At 34.7% G+C, this 11,751-nt stretch overlaps 1 long non-coding RNA gene across 1 annotated transcript; it reads left to right on the plus strand.

Moving 5' to 3' along the window:
• The first annotated feature begins 10,250 nt into the window (after nucleotides 1-10,250).
• LOC141590065 (uncharacterized) lies at nucleotides 10,251-10,916 on the plus strand. The gene is made up of 3 exons (XR_012520479.1): nucleotides 10,251-10,444; nucleotides 10,537-10,635; nucleotides 10,844-10,916. It is a non-coding gene; the product is annotated as an uncharacterized LOC141590065 (long non-coding RNA).
• The last annotated feature ends 835 nt before the right edge of the window (nucleotides 10,917-11,751 follow it).

Here is an 11,751-nt window from a genome sequence, read left to right on the forward strand (position 1 = left end):
ATGATTTAAATATCATTATTAAATCTCATACCAAGAATACGAAAGGGATGATACATAATATATATAGTCAACTGGTCCACATATATCGGTAATGATTGGCTGGCTAGAGTTTGACATTACTGTCGTGCGACGGTGGTGATCAGTTGATCCCTTGAGGTCACACCTAAAGGACGATTCCTTTAATTGAAAAGGTTAATTAGTTGTATACCGATACAGATTAATTAATTCCTTAAAATTGAACAATTCGATTTGTGAGAGAGAATATTGATATCTTATTGTAATGGGATTAAATAAGATTTATTTTAGTAATAAAATGCTTTATTACTAAAATTGTTTATTGTTTGAGAAACAATAAAGATAAGAATGAATGGTTGATTATAATTACAAGATATTGTGAATTATAATTATTTGACCCATTTTATTTATGTGATCAAGTATCACTAGTCAATTTGTTGAATGTAACTTAATTAATTCATAAAATGATATTTATGTGATAAATATGCATTAAATTAATTAATAACATGTATCATACTACATATGACATATTGTGTGACAAGTGACAAATTGACAAAATAAAATGGTAGTCCATTTTATGTATATGGACCGAAAATGGAGGGTGTGTTAGTGGGTTTTGGTTGTTTTATTTTATTTGATAAAATAAACATAATGATGCCTACCTACAACTAGTCTTACACTTCTTACACACCTACAATATTGAGAAGAGAAAAAGAAAAGAAATGATGCAAATTTTTGGCTCTTCCCAACCGTGACACTCCCCTTCCTTTATGGGTTGTTGGTGATTTATTTTTCTCTCTTACACATTCATAAGATGAAAAATTCATTCACATGCAAACTCTCTCTTTTGTTTATCTTTCTCTAAAAACTTGAGAAATTTTGATTCAAATTGTTCAAAAAAGATTACTAAAATTATCAAAGTAATATATGAGTATTAGTAATCAAATTTAAGGTAAACCACAATATAAACATCTAGTACATGTTAGTTTGTGGGTTTGAGGGATAGTCTTGGGTGCAACTAATTGGAGGGCTTCTATTTTGAGGTCATGTATGTTCATCCATTAATGAAAAGCTCAAGAACTAACAAGAAGGAGATCTTGTTGGTGCCCAATATGACCGAAATTATTATGGTGAGAAAATGATTTCTTCTCTTACCTTATTGATGTTTGCATGCATAAGATCTAGAATTTATTTTATGACCAAATAAATATGAAACATATAAGAATATGTTATATAATGAGATATAGATTTCCAACAAGCGGTATCAAGAGCACAAGGTTGTTTGCATGCAAATCGGTTATAATTTTTCCGAGTCATACGATTAACAAATAAAACTTGTAAATTTGTGTTATTATGATATATCACAAAATAAATTTTTGCATGTTAAAGTTTCTGATCCTAAAATGTATTTAGGATATTTTGGTTAATTTATGGATTTTATTGTTCATTTTATATAATATTGGCATTAAAATGTGATTTTTATGATAAAAATGTCATTTTTGGACGAAAATTAGCTAAATTTCGAATTTTCCAGTGGTTTTTAGATATGTTTTCACTTATATTATTTGTAGATGATCTGGAAATTTTCATAATTTTATGAGTTCTTATGCTCGAAAAATGGATTTTTCATGATAAAAATCGGATTTAGATGAAAAATAGGTTAATATGAGAAATATTTCGAATCTGGTCATAGAAATTTAGTATGTTGTCACATGAAATTTTACAAGATGTGTGTAAAATAATGGGCTATAATGAAGTCTGTTTGCATGATTTATGGATTTTTGAAGAAAAATAGCATAAATAGTGACATTATTAGTGAAAAATTAATAAAACATAATCTATGACTAAGGAAAAACGTTATATGTTGCATTTCATTATCTTTTTCAGATCTAAAATTGAAAAGTTGATGAATAAAATTTTTCTCATGTTTTTATGATTATTTTAGTTAAAACCGACAAACCGCAACATTGTTTTTCCGGAAAAATTTCGAAATTTTTAACCTAAATTTTTGATTATTATGAGTGTCATGGTATTTTTCCAGAATTTTCATGAGTTTAAATTTCAAATTTCAAATTTATTTGAAATTTTGTGATTTATTTGAAGTTTATAGCTTATTTTTGTAATTTTTGGTCCATTAATGAACAATTTTAGAAATATGAGTTAATTATGGTCAAATAATTAGTGAAGACTAAATTTTGAGTCCTAAAAGGTTAGGGTAATTAACTTTTGCATAAATATGAATTTATGTAATTTTAGTGATTATAAAACGTTGAATCACGCAAATCCGTAAAAACCGTGTAATATACGATATTGGCTCCTTAAAGGCGATTTAGCATAAAATTGGGCATGTTCATACATATTATAATGCTGCATTTTCTTTATGATTGTCATGATTTTAATTTATGTATTTTTGAATTATGTAATTTTTACTTAGTATGGCCTTAGATTTTAATTGGTATTACCCGAAATGTATGAGAATATCGATTCGGTTGTAATTTTATTGTGATCTCGTATCACCGTTTGTAATTTAATAGATTTATTTTATTTTAATTACAAATGTATAATAGGAAATTATGTAATTTATTATGTAATTTAAATTCATCTCGGAGTTCCCAAAGACGGATTTCTTCAAGATGGCGATACATAAAGACGATGTTACCTCGAGATGCGTGCCACAATCGAAGTTCAAGGGACCAATGGAGTTGGTTTCCGAATATGTAATAGTTAAATAGTTTTTCTATTTTAGGAAAGGCCATACTAGGATTTATTTTATGCTTGCATTTTATTTTATGTCACATGCATCGCTGAATCGCCATAACTAAAACATGCATCTTCTTTCATCGAGTTTATCGACCGTGTCAATTAAAATTATCGTGGTTCACCGCTTTAGTTCACTTAAAATGTGATAGATAATAAATTGACATGACCTCTCGCTAAAATAAACAATTGAGACATAGCCTTACCAAATAGTACACTACTACAAAACCTGTCAAGGACATCAGTGGGTGGACATCTGATTTTTTAAAAATCTGATGTAATAATTATGCACATCATATTTTTTCAAAAAACCGATGTTCATATAAAGCTATGTACATCGGGTGTGTTTTTAAACCCATGCCCATTATTTCTGACCTTAATGGACATGTCGTTTCTAATAGAACCCATGTCTATTTAGTGGACAATTACATCGGCCTTACATAAGTCCGATGTTAACCCAATCTCCATTTTGCGCGCTACAAAAAAACGCCTCCACAAATTCCCCTAATCTAATATAATTAATCCCCCCATCGCATGCACCTCCTACTTAGCTTATTCTGTCATTTTGTTTCCTTAATAATAAAAACCTAACCTAATTAATCACTCCACCTTCGTTCTCCATTCATTCATATATTCATTCATTCATTGATCACTCCGTCATTATTCTTCATCGTCTTCATCAAAGAACCATCATCAGGCGTATTGTCGGCGGCAAGATCATCGTCTTACCATCATCTCAGATTAGGTATTTTTCTTCTTAATGTTTTTAATTTAGGGTTAATTTGATTGTTTTACTTTGTATTGTGTTATTTTATTTGTTCTATTTCCGTTTGTTTGAATAATGAATTATGGGCTCATAATAAATTGTTGTTTTGATAATCAAATTGGGGTTTTTCCTAATACCTATTTACGCATGCATTCCCGGTTAATATTGTAAGATTTTGATTTGCTTGCTTAATAACGAATAACAAATGTAACAGTGTGAATTAGGTTGTTTTTTTTATTCTATACTATGTCTACAACTGTTGTGTTTAGTTAGTAATCTACAGACTCTGTTGGGTGTAGAGGCAGGACGGAGGTTGAGTGAGTGAAAGGTAGAATAAGAAACAAATTTGGGATCCTGATTATACTTGCAGTATGTATTTGGGTCTTTAGTGGATTGTTAGTTATGGGGTAGATGTTAAGTATGTAGTCAAGTTTAGGTACTGATTTTTTAATTACTCGTCCCGAACTGTACAATAATATCGTATACTTTTGCAGTGAATCCTCAAAATAACCAAGGTGGATTGTTAATTATGCAGATTAGGAATATGGATCGCGAATGGATGTTGGTTGATCGGTTGGATCCTATATATAGGAAAGGGGTAGAGGATTTTGTTAGTCATGCTATCAATAATGCGAGAGAATGTGGAAATGCATTTTTTGTCCATGTGTTAAATGTGGAAATAATGAGTATGTAGATGCTGTAGAATTGAAAAGTCACCTCTTATGTAATGGTATTGACAAAAGTTATACAAGGTGGATTTGGCATGGGGAGGATGTGTTGCCTACTATGTGTAGTAATTTAGAGGATGATAGCAACTTTGAGGGAGATGATTTTGATGAAAATTACGATCGAGTAGACGATCTTATTAATGATTTAAAGCAATCCACCGAAGACCCAACTGAAATTGAGAGGTTTGATAGGCTGTTTGGTGATGCAATGAAACCCGTATATCCTGGTTCAAGTTTCACACGCCTATCTGCAACTTTAAAATTATATAGTTTAAAGGCGAAAAATGGATGGAGTGATAAAAGTTTCACAAGTTTGCTTGAATTGTTGGGGAAGATTTTACCCGATGGCAATGAACTCCCTAGACGTACCTATGATGCTAAGAAAATTTTGTGTCCAATGGGAGTTGATTATGTTAAGATACATGCATGTCGTAACGACTGCATTTTGTTTCGAAAAGATTATAAAGATTTAGACAAATGTCCAAAGTGTGGTGCTTCACGTTACAAGTTGCCAAAAAAAAATTCCCAAAAAAATATAGGGGTCCCTGTTAAAGTTTTGTGGTATCTTCCCATTATCCCTAGATTTAAAAGAATGTTTTCAAATTTAAAAGATGCGAAGAACTTAACATGGCACGCCGATGGTAGAATTTCGGATGACAAAATTCGCCATCCTGCCGATTCAACACAAAGGGAAAACCATTGATCATTTGTTTCCTGAATTTGGATCTGAGGATAGAAATTTAAGGCTTGGGCTATGTACTGATGGTATGAATCCGTTTGGTAATCTAAGTAGTCAGTGGAGTACATGGCCTGTTTTGCTAACAATTTATAATCTGCCTCCTTGGTTATGCATGAAGCGTAAATATCTAATGATGTCACTACTGATTTCGGGGCCTAGGCAACCTGGAAATGATATAGATGTTTACCTAGAACCTTTGATTGATGACTTGAAGTTATTATGGGATGAAGGGGTAGAGGTATATGATGCTTATCGTCGTGAGACGTTTAATCTACGTGCCATGATATTTTGCACCATTAATGATTTCCCGCTTATGGCAACCTATCGGGTTATCTTGTGAAAGGTGCTAAAGCGTGCCCGGTTTGTGAGGAGGATACGATTTACGATCGTTTAGTTCATGGTGGAAAGAATGTTTACCTGTGTAACCGAAGATTGCTCCGCCGCTCACACCCTTATAGGAAAAAAATGAAGCCATTTAATGGGAAACAAGAACTTAGAAACCCTCCAAAAATTTTAAGCGGGAAAGAGGTTTATGAAAAAGTCAAAAACATTGAAAATAATTTTGGTAAACCATATAAGAGGACAAATAATGGGACCTTATACAAAAAGAAGTCTATATTTTGGGATTTACCATATTGGAAACATTTGTCCGTGAGACATTGTATTGATGTCATGCACGTGGAGAAAAATGTGTGTGATAGCATTATTGGCACACTCCTCAACATCACTGGTAAAACCAAAGATGGTCTCAAAGCTAGACAAGATATGGTTGCTCAAAAGATACGACCAGAATTAGCACCACAACTTAGAGGTTCAAGAACCTATTTACCCCCAGCTTGTTTTACTTTGTCACGAACTGAAAAAAGAAGTGTCTGTGAATGTTTACATGGGGTGAAGGTACCGCAAGGCTATTCATCCAACATAAAAAATCTTGTGTCTTTGACAGAGTTAAAACTTGTAGGCTTGAAATCACATGATTGTCACACTTTAATGCAACAATTGCTTCCAGTAGCGCTTCGTGGAGTTCTGCCTACTCCTGTTCGGGGAGCTATTATTAGACTTTGCTATTTTTTCAATGCAATATTTAGCAAAGTCGTTGACTCAGATACATTGAATTCTTTACAACGAGATGTTATTACTACTATGTGTCAACTTGAGATGTTTTTTCCTCCTTCCTTCTTCGATATAATGCAGCACCTAATTGTACATTTAGTGAGGGAAATTAAGATTTGTGGACCAGTTTTTTAAGAAATATGTATCCATTTGAGCGATATATGAAACCCTTAGCCGGCTATGTAAGAAACCAAAACAGGCCAGAAGGATGTATGATTCAAGGGTATGTGGCGGAAGAGGCGCTGGACTTTGCCAATGACTACATGTCCGATGTTGAGTCTATTGGGCTTCCAACGTCTCGACATGAAGGAAGAATAGAGGGACAAGGTACCCTGGGAAGAAATGTAGTCACTGTTAATCCAGAAACCCTTGCTCAGGCACACTTTTATATTCTCCAACACATGGTCGATGTGCATCCATATTTAGAGAAGCATCAAACCCTTCTAAGTGCAGAAAATCCAGATAAAGGAGAAAGGTGGTTAACCATGGAGCATAATCGGTCATTCGTAAAATGGTTCACAAATGAAGTAGATATTGAGCTGATAAACGACCGTGAGAAAGTAACTGATGAGGTAAGGTGGTTAGCCCATGGACCTGGGATGCATGTGTTAACTTATCAAGGTTATGACATCAATGGGTATTCGTTTTACACTAAGGATCAAGATGATAGAAGTACTATGCAAAATAGTGGAGTAGCTTTGATGGCTATGTCAATGAGTGTTGCTAGTGCTAAAGATAGTAGACCTGCTTATGATGCTCAGCCATATTTTGGTGTCATTAAAGAAATTTGGGAGCTAGACTATGTTCAGTTTAGGATACCTGTTTTTCGTTGTATGTGGGTTGAACATAGTAAGGGTGTTCGAGTTGATGAAATGGGCTTCACTCTGGTTGATTTTTCACGTGAAGGCTACAAATCGAGCCATTCATTATGGCTAATCGTGCAAGACAAATCTTTTATGTTACGATCCAAATAATGGAAAGTGGTCGGTTGTTCTTCATGGTAAGAAGAAATTTCTGGGTAAGGAAATCATGGATGAAGTTGATGACGAATTGCCCCCTTTTTCTTCCGGATTGCCTACTTCTACAAATCAAGACGTAGATGACTTTTATCTACGAGATGATCATCAAGAAGGGTTATGGGTTGACGATTAGCTAGTTATTGTTACAATCTGTAATTTACCTACTTATGTTTTTTAAAGACTATCTCATAACTCGCAATCTTGATTATTCTTTGGATTAAAACAAGAGGTTGTTTCTTTTACTATCAATATTAATAGTCTTGCTTATGTTCTATTCTTAAGACAATTTCATCAGCATTTTAATCTCTAAATTCTAACTGTTGTTTATTGTTTCCCCAATAATTATTGTATGTATTCTGTACTCTATTATATTAGCTTGTTTTTATTAATTATTTTATGCCCCTCTGTTCCCTTTACCATAAATGTTGATGCAGGTCATCATGTCTTCTTTACCATCTACTAGTTCAGTTTCTAAGAGAAAAAGCAAGAGCGTAGTCCTTATGAAGGAGTTGACATTATTACGTGATCAAGGTATAAAGTCGATGACAGAGATTTTGATGACGATGGTGAGCCTATTGGAAAGAATGGTGCTAAGTATACTAGTTATGTTGGTCTACTTGGACGCGCGAAAGTGCCAATCACTATTAAAACATGGAAGGATGTTGAAGAGGACCTTAAGGTGAAGATTTGGGAAGATGTTTTGGTAAGATCAGAAGTCCTTGCTAATGACTGTATCTTAACAAATATGTAGCTATAAAAACTTTGACTGTACAAGTTATTTACCAATTTTCTATTTGTAGACGATCTTTGACATTCCTGAGACAAAGTTGAAGCAAGTTATCAGCATTGCAAATACTACATGGACCAACTTTAAGGCAAAGTTGATCGCGCTTTACGTGTTCGAAAAACCCCTAAAGGTCGAAAGTTGCTGTTGAGACCGATCCGGTAAAGAAATATCCTTACTTAAAAACCGAGGTATGGCGGAGGTTTAAGGAGTCGCGCTTGATCAAGAATTTCTAGTGAGTAGTCACCATTCAAGATATATTTTAATTTCTCGTTACAAAAATAACTATCATGCTTTTAAGTAACATATTTTTTGCGAGGCTATCGACGGCAGCTTTCGATAGGCGAGAAGAAGAAGAACAAGTACCCCCACGCAATGTCTCGTGGGGTTATCGGAAAACAAGGCAGAAATTGGAAGCAAAATTGAAAGAGAAAGAAAAGGAAAAAGAAGAAGCGGGCAACGATGAGTCGGGAGAATTATCGATGAAACCCCAACCGTGATAAAACGGGTGACTTGTGGATAGAGGGAAGAATAGGGAAAGATGGTGAATGTCTAAATCCGGAGACTAAAAAAAAAGTTGAAGAATATGTGAGTGTCACACTTTCTGACTATAGTTGATTTATTAATGTTATATATATTGTCTGAAATTAAATTTGTTGTGGCTCATAACTTCCAATCAGAAACTGGTGAAGGAAATGGTCAAGAAAAAGGAATTTGTACCGAGTGGGAAGGTTGATGAATTAACTAAGGTACTTGGAACTCGCCGAGCATTATGGTCGTGTAAGAGGTGTTGGGGGTCGAGTGGGGCATAAGCAATACTTTGGCACATGCCCCGAAAAGCTCGCAGCAAAAAAAAAGTGAGGGAGGATTATCGCCGGAGTTTCTAGAGAAGCCGACCAAGCGAGATCACCGAAAAAGTACAGCCGATATTTATAAGAAAATGGAAATGATGGGAGAGAAACGGAGTAACGAGAATATCAGTTACTCCGTCCATAATGAAAAAGATGATGAGGTCGAGTACATTGATAACAGTATGCCTGATAAATTTCTTGATAATCCTGCCCCATCATTTGATGATATACCTGAGAAGGTAAATAAATAAGAAACAAGTCACCCGCACCGCTTAGAGTAGTTAATATTGTAGTAATGCTCATTGTTTGTCTTTATTGTTCCTCGGGGATTTGAGTGCGAGCTATCTGTGCAAGATAATGCTGACTTGAAGAAGGTGGCAAATGGACGAGTATTCAAGACCACTGAGAAGGCATCAGTATGTCACGGTAAACCAATTGGAGTAGAAAATTTAAGGGTATGCGTTTACGTTATCATGGAAGATATGGACGACATACCATTACCTGTACTAACCGATGATTTTGCTACTCTGTTGGTGATGCAATTGGTTCATTTCTTCTTTGGCAAGAATTTAATCACTTTATGCGCTGCTGTATGAAAGTCATACTTAATTGAAAATTGCATAAGTATTTCAAAGATATGAAAGTGGTAATTATAGCTTCTCCATTTTTCTTCAGGAATCTCAGAAGAAACGTGAGGCAGAGACAGAGGCAAAGTCAGACAAAAACTCAAAATGCAAAAAGCGAAAGACAATTGAGAGTCCTAAGTCAAAAAAGGTAGAAAGTGGTAAGAGTAGAACAATTGATCGATCAAAGTGGCAAGATCAAACAACAACTTGAAAACTCTTTTGGACCAAAAATTTGAGTCCAGACGATTAATGTCCAAGGTAGTCAGTATGATGGGCGATACTCAAGTAACTGATGTCTACTTGACCGAGGATGTCTTAGGATCTAAGCGAACGCTGCGCCTAGCCAAGGACGACATTACTGCACTATTGAACATGGAGAAGCTTTCCCTTCCAGTCATTCAGACTTTTCTTGGGTATGTAATGACTCCGGATTTAAAATTGCATCTCATATATTTAGTTTGACATTGGTCATTGATTTTATCTTACAATTTTGGTTATACTTGTATGTTTATTGTTATAGGTACTTGTTTAGCGTCCGTGACATCAAAACGTATGGGTTCTTATGTCCGTAAGTGACTTCATTATTAGGCCATGCTCAAGATGATGCAATAACACTTATCTCTACAAGGATGCAAGCCTTGAAAAAAAAATTTACTTCGCTCCATATGTTTGCTAAGTAAGTACTCGACCTTACCGCCTCGTATTAAAAAATGTATCAACAGTTTGATTATTGATTATTATGTAATAAATTACAAATTATTCACAGGGATCATTGGATGCTCCTTGTATTTGACGTTGTTGATCGTAATCAAGTACTTTGGTTTGATTCAACGGAAATTCATGTGCCTTCAAAGTTAAGAACCTACATTAATACGTAAGTTGAACTTGATAGTTATTATGCATGCACAATGTTCGCTGAATGTCCATTTCGAACTATATTCGCTGACAATTATTTATTGGAAACCTTATATAGAGCTATACGAGTGTACGGCTACAACGGTGGGGCAAGAAAGAGTTCTCAAACACCGCAATGGCTGAAAATTAATGTAAGTTCATTACTATATCAGATGTCTACTTGTTTTATTACGTTTAAATAGCAAAAAATGGTTGCTTTAATTTGCCGACATGCTTTTTTTAGTGTGCTCGTCAAGAAGGTGATACAGAATGCGCGTACTACATAATGAGGTACATGCTGGAAATTGTGACTCGTTCAGACCCGACGAAAGCTATCGATGAGGTCAGATTACCCGAAATTTTAAAACTCTTGTATAATGTTTTCAAGTAATGTTTACCCCCTTGCCTGATCAACAGTAACTATGATAGCCTATGATGGCCTGCTTGTTGTCGCCTTGCCAAGTTTTACTACCATAAAATCCCATTATTGAGCTTAAATGTTTTAGTATTTGTGGTATTATATAAGACGTCGTCATGTGCATGATTTTCAGGTTTTTCAAGACAAAATGGCATATTCACAAGATGAAATCGATGAAGTTCGGGACTTGTGGGCGAACTATTTTCGAATGCCTAGTTGTAGTAGTAATCTATTAGTTTGATTAAAAACTCGTTTGTCTCGGGATCTTGAAGGCCATGTTTTGTTGTCGTAAGAAACGTATTACGAAACCTTTGTTGGATTGTTTAAATTAGTCGCTTGAATTCAAACAATGTATGACGAACAACGTTTGTCAAAACTTGGTATGAATTTGATATGTTTGGTTGAATGGCCTCCAATTTGGGTAAGCCATCTATGAATGGAATATGGTTTGCCATTTATGAATGGCCTCTGTTTTGGATTAACAGTTCATTTGCATTAGAAGTACCATTTCCAATTTTTTTTTTTAAAAAATTGACAAAATAATGGACATCGGTTCAAAGAGAAATTGGATGTAAACCGTTTCTAAAACACATGAAGTTTTGGAAAAACTCTGATGTGTATGGGTACTAAAGGACATCAGATTTGGAAAGTAACTGATGTACAAGATTGTAAAGGACATGGGATTATGAGTAAAATCTGATGTGTATCAATAATAATGGACATGGGATATATAAGAAATTCGATGTCCATCCAAGTAAAGGACATGGGATTATGAGTAAAATCTGATGTGTATCAACAATAATTGACATGGGATATATAAGAAATCCGATGTCCATCCAAAAATGGACATCGGTTGTAAATCCGATGTGCATTACTACCATAAGGACATGACCGAACTCTACATCGGAGCACTTTCCCATGTCCATGACCCTAAAACTCCGATGTAGTAAAGGGTTCTTGTAGTAGTGGTAGAAACCATGAAAACCTATTTCGCGAGAGAGTGCACTCGGCTACCCCGGGGTACAAACCTTGTTACGTAGG

Source organism: Silene latifolia, chromosome 1 (genome assembly GCF_048544455.1).
Source record: "Silene latifolia isolate original U9 population chromosome 1, ASM4854445v1, whole genome shotgun sequence".
In the NCBI taxonomy this organism is placed as follows: domain Eukaryota; kingdom Viridiplantae; phylum Streptophyta; class Magnoliopsida; order Caryophyllales; family Caryophyllaceae; genus Silene; species Silene latifolia.